Consider the following 6,000-nt stretch of genomic DNA (forward strand, 5'->3'; position numbering starts at 1 on the left):
GATTATGATCAGATGAAAGATCATTTAGTGTCATTAAACTGTGCTGGAGTCTCACATTCTGCAGTATGACTATGTCCAAGACATCAGCAGTGCCGTACGTATTATGACGGGTAGGTTCAGTGGGACCTGCCACAACCGCAATGTTGGATCCTGTATAGTTAGCAAGTATATGGCCATTCCTATTGGTAGTTCGACTGTTCCAGGCTGGATGCTTGGCGTTTAAATCACCAGCAATGATGACAGGCTCTCTGATGCCCAAGTTGGCATCCAAATCCCAGGGCAGTAATGATTTTAATGGAGATTGTATGCTGCATAGATTTTTAGTCTACCAGTCGAGCTCGTGATAACCTCCACACCTGTAACCTCAAGATCATTAGTAGTAGGTGGGATGTTTTGCAGAGTGACGACTGATATAATTCTTGATGAAAATGGCAGCTGCGCCGCCTTTGTGGCTCAGCCTGTCAGTTCTGTACAGATGATATCCCCTAATTTTAGGGTTGTCCGATGGTCTCATATGCGTTTCACTTATCAAAACTCATCTGAATGATGTCTTTGGGTGAACTTTTGGAGCTGTAAGATCCTATTTCTGAGGCCGTTCGCGTTCCACGCGATAATCTGCAGAGAGAGTCTGGATTTAGTTTATTCCTATCCATGAATGAGCACTGCGAGGACGGTTTATGTATCCTTGAGGAACTTTTAGTAGAGGATAGCGTGGGTTGGATCCGCTGAAGTCTTGTAGTATATTTGCCAGAGAGGAGGTGATGATAGCTGTCAGATTTATGTGTGGTACTGGCTGATCCTGTTCGTGAGTTATCTGTTTAGAACATACTACATCCGCATATGTCCTTGTTTGTACTTGTTGAGTTGTTCTTTTAAAGACCTCTGACTACAGCAGATGAGCTTCTGACAATTTTTGCTGGTCATTGAGAGGCTGTGGAGCTGAGGCCGCCTCTAGCGTGTATCTACTGGGGGAGGAAGACTGTCTGGCTGTTTCCGATCTTCTATATTTTTTGGGTTTTTAATGCATCCTCTGTAGTTGGCTGTGTGTGTGTGTGTGTGTGTGTGTGTGTGTGTGTGTGTGTGTGTGTGTGTGTGTGTGTGTGTGTGTGTGTGTGTGTGTGTGTGTGTGTGTGTGTGTGTGTGTGTGTGTGTGTGTGTGTGTGTGTGTTTGTGTGTGTGTGAGCCACCGCAGTTGGCACATTTAGACGGGGTGGGTTTCGACTTTGTACAGATATTGGTTGGGTGGCTGTCCCCACATTTTAGACATTTAAACTTAGCCTTACACATTTTCTGGGCATGGTCAAACTTTTGGCAATGACGAGCAATTGAAGCCCTTTTCCTTAAGGGTTCTGGGCTGATTTTAAGTCCACAGATTGACGTCAGGTCATAAATCTGTTTGTAAGATTGATGGATCTCAACTAATACTAGTGGCATCAGAGTCTTGTCTTTTTTGGTCATTCTGCTGACCTTGATGGGTGGTAGATCCTGATGGTGTAGATCAGCAGCCACTTCTTCTGTGGATTCGTCTTCAGACACTCCTCTGAGCACCACCTTCAGAATTTTCTCTGAGCACCACCTTCAGAATTTTCTCTGAGCCGAGCGAGAAAGTGTGATATTGAGTGCCTCTAGCATTCATTTCTCCTGTCAATTTTTGGTAGTCCATCACTGTGGTGGGCTAAATCTTGATGCCATCGGTGACATTTTTGGCGGTGATATAAGAGATCTGTAGATTGGACATGGTGGCCCTAAGAGACACCCATCTTTGTTTTTCGCGGAGTATGATCGGAGGTATCTTTTGTCTAGTGGAGGCAGAGGAGTCCGAAATAGGACCATCTTCTTCCATTCCATCCTCTTTTGGTGGTTTAGAGGCTGCGGTTTTTCTCTTCTTGCGCGCTCGGACCTCTGTGAAGTCTGAGGGGATGGAGATCACCAAGTCCAGCCTCTTTTCTGTTGGAGCACTGTCGTTACCCTCTTCATCGTCCACCGACATAGAATATAAATTGATTTAATTTAAGAATCGTTTTAAGTATGCTCATGGCCAATCCTCTGTCAAGTGATTCTACAGTACCAGGTCGTAGCGTCAACTTCACTCATTATGAGAAAATGAGGTGTAAAAGCTGTTTAAGAGCGCAGGTCCGTAAATCGATGTAAAATCCCACAGACCCAATCAATGGTCTACCCGCAGAGAGAATCCCGCAGCCGCAAAGGACTGCCAGAAAAACTGAGTTGGAAAAACGTTCGAAGTAGCAGCAATTTTTAAAATCGTAATGCCCTAATAAATGGGGAAAAGGAGTGTCAAGAACTCACTTGGCCACAGAGTGAAAGCCTACCTCCTTAAAATACCTATCACTGGTCCTTATAGCGGGTGGGGCCTACACGGCCATCAGACCGCGTGCATGTTCCATGCAGAGGGGGAGACAGTAGGTTTCAAACTGTGTTAACGCTAGTACAACGTGAGCTTACCGAAAAACCCTTGTATAAAATTCAATCAGGAACAGCCTAAAATAACACGTGAGATCTCATCAAAGTAATCACCCGAACTTCAATTCAATCGAATTTTGACCCCAAACTCGTGTTAACTCAATATAGACGATGGTTAAAATTTATTCAAAAATTAACAAAGAATTTGGAAGACATTATAGGAAAAAATGAAAGAAAATTTGAAAAATCATTTTATTTAATTTCCTTAATGTCATTTTATTTTGTATTACATTATCTTAATTTTTTGTTTAAGTATCTTTGAATTTTATTTCTTTTGAAAAGTTTCGTAATCTTTTTTTTTATTTTCTAAGAATTAAATTTAAAATTATGCAATACAATATTTTCATACAGGAAGGTGGCGCTGTAATCATTTCAGTATTGTTATGTATGTTTTCTAGTCTTTTTTTCATTTCATTTTCTTTTGTAATTTAACTTCGTGATGACTATATCCGGACAAAAGTGTGTTTTTTTCTTCCCCCCTTCTTCTGTTCTCTTTATTTTTTCCTCTTCAAATTTAGTGTTTCAGAGTGCATGAAAGATCTTATCAACACTAACTTCTCTTTTTCCTTCCACCAACCACGTGCATTGTGCATCAACTAATTTTAATTGACAGCTAAACACCATCTGTCTGATAGTTTGAATGTTGTAGCGAAACAGAAGGCGTTGAAGAATAGCTAGCTTATTAGCACTAACAACTAAAAAGAAAAAGGAAAAAAAATTTGATGAAATGCATGCAAGAATACCGAACTTAATGATTGCCTTGTAGACTGGTCTGTCTTTTACGGAAAGGCCAAAGTGGCAAAAAATAATATAAAAATGACTTGTTTATAGAAACATTAAAAGAAATAGAATTCACATTACTGAACAGGCATATTTCGCTTTCATATTCTTATCTCGCTACAATTTTAATTGACTTACTACTTATGTCTATTTTTGTTTCTTGTTCGGGGATGTAAAGCGATTTAATAATTTCTATGTGGCAACATAATTACGTGACAAAAACAAGGGTTATTGTTATGAAGTTTCTTACACAGTTAATTTACTTCGAGACACATTATTGAGCAATATTTGTTTCTTCAGTTGCTGAAGAAAATGTATTGAAAAAAAGCGTATTTTTTTCAGTTTAAAACTGAACAATATCAGTTAAAGAAAAACAACATTGAAGTACTTTTTTCACGTTATGAATGTCCAAACTTTTGTTATTCGTTGGACAAATGAAGATGCTTAGAAAGAACAGGAGATACTCGGTGAACGGCGATTTGATTTTTATGCAAACTTTAAATAGTTTATGATTTTTTTACAGGATAGTGGAAATGATATATTTTCTTTAATTAAGGTTAAAATTAAAAAAACAAACAAACCTCATTCTAGAATCCAGAAAATAGTATATAATTCATAGATAATCTGTACGGAACATATTGTTATTTTTTCCCTTGCTGTTGTCTTTGGGATTAGGTTTTCTTCGGAGAACTCTTTTTTCTTCTTTTTTCTTTTGTCTTATTTTCTATCTTTTTTGTTTTTCAAATTGTAAGGTGCAAATGTGTAAAGTAAACATATCATCACTGAAGGCGCTTTTGAATATTTGCCAGCACCATATTGATTTCTTCATTACAGAATTTCCTGTTCATAAGTCACCTATTGACGACTAAAATTACTAACATGTTATTGTATTTAGTAATAAAGAAAAATGACGACCGTTTCTCCGAATAGATGCTCGTTATTAAACACGATACATTTGACCTTCAGTCTATCCTGGATACCTTTACTTGAATAGTGAATACGGCCGTTGGGGAATGTCAGAATTAATTAAAAATATCTCCCATAAACAATTTATTTGTATTATTGGTAGTGTGATTTATAAACTATAAATAATCCAAATATTTGCTATTTGCGAATGGAGAATGTTGAGAAATGTAAAAGATTTCTTAAGATGTTTTTCCTTGTGACGGGTATGGGTTCATGCAGGATGCCTGTCATTGTGTACCGGATCGCAATGACAACGCATTAAAGAGACGCGTGACGGAAGGTCAATGGGAGGGCAGTGATATGAGCTGATGAGTATTTTCAATCCTATCGTCAATGCGGGAGGGTGACATCAGAATGTTTCTTCTTGTCATACGACACACATACAGTAGGAAATATCTTACTGTCAAGGCATTGTCTGAGGATTTTCATTGGTATAAGAAGTCACCTACCAAGCTGATAACAGACAATAACTGCTCACTCGGCATAACTATGCAGATCCCCGATTCGAATTGTCTTTTTTTGTTTATCTTTTCTTCGTCCATCCCTAACTGGTATTATCGCAAGATAACCTCGATTTTGATTTCTGAACTTTATTATTTCATATTTTACGGATTATTTGAGCAAAAAATCTACTCTTCCGTAATTTCTTTTGTCCCTAATCTCTTTCAGCCCGACTTTTGATCTCTCTTTTTCTCTATTAAATCTGCAAGGCTCTGAATTTTTGACGTTGTTTTCCTCTTTATTTTCTTTCTTTAATTTATATTTCCTAATAGTGAAATAAGTTCTCCTAATGAGTTGAATATTTGTAATTCTGTCTCTCTTTTTGCAAATGTGTTCGTGAATACATTCCCACATTCATAACGCATTTCATAGCGCGATGCCTTTTGATTGGATAAATATCGGTTTAAATAAACCAAAAAAAAAAAGAGATGAAAATTAGGGAGGAACCTTTATAAGGGCTTTTCATCTTAAAACGAGTTAGCCAGTCTAATAGAAAGATAGTAGGGAGTTCCCTATAAAAACAGAAAAACCAGCCAGAGAACACAGACATAATATACCGCCTTCATAGTCTTAGTAGTCGCTTTCATAATTCCAAGTGTTCCAGTGCAATGGACTCTCTAGGCAATTATTCCAAGAATAAATTAAAATCTCAGAATCGGTTTTAGCTTCTGGAATTTCCTTGTTAGAAGCATAGTTATCAGTGTTGTTTTAGTTGATATCACAACAGCTCCAAATGGGATGACACACAATTTGGATGAAAGTACAATTTTAAATCTTCACTTAATAAAATTTGATAACTTATTATTAAAAAGATTGTTAGGTGAATAAATTCTTTAAAAATTAAACTATTTTAAATCTAAATCTTGGATTGCAAATAAATTTACAGACTGATATAGAAATAAAATAAAATAATTAATTGACTTACATCCTAATTATTATATCATCATTATTTTTTAATTATGCTAAGGTTCTTAATAATTATAAAGAAATTATTCTTAATAAATTAAAGGTAGAAAACTTTAGGATATTTTCAAATGGAAATTGATATTTTGTCCCTCGTAAAGCTACTAGTGCATTGTTCAACCGTTTCTTTAATATAGACAGTTCTATTGCAACGACGAAGTCGACCAATTACATCGTGCATTTTCTGGGACAACATTGACCATGTGGGCACCTCCTGTGCCACATACATCGCAAAGTTTATTTTATTTTTCACTGTACACGGTCCTTTCTAAACTCATGAAGACATCTCTTGACAGTATACTTTTACGC

The sequence above is a fragment of the Typopeltis vanoorti genome, chromosome 1 (genome assembly GCF_054136105.1).
Source record: "Typopeltis vanoorti isolate ZY-2024b chromosome 1, IOZ_Tvanoo_1.0, whole genome shotgun sequence".
In the NCBI taxonomy this organism is placed as follows: Eukaryota; Metazoa; Arthropoda; class Arachnida; order Uropygi; family Thelyphonidae; genus Typopeltis; species Typopeltis vanoorti.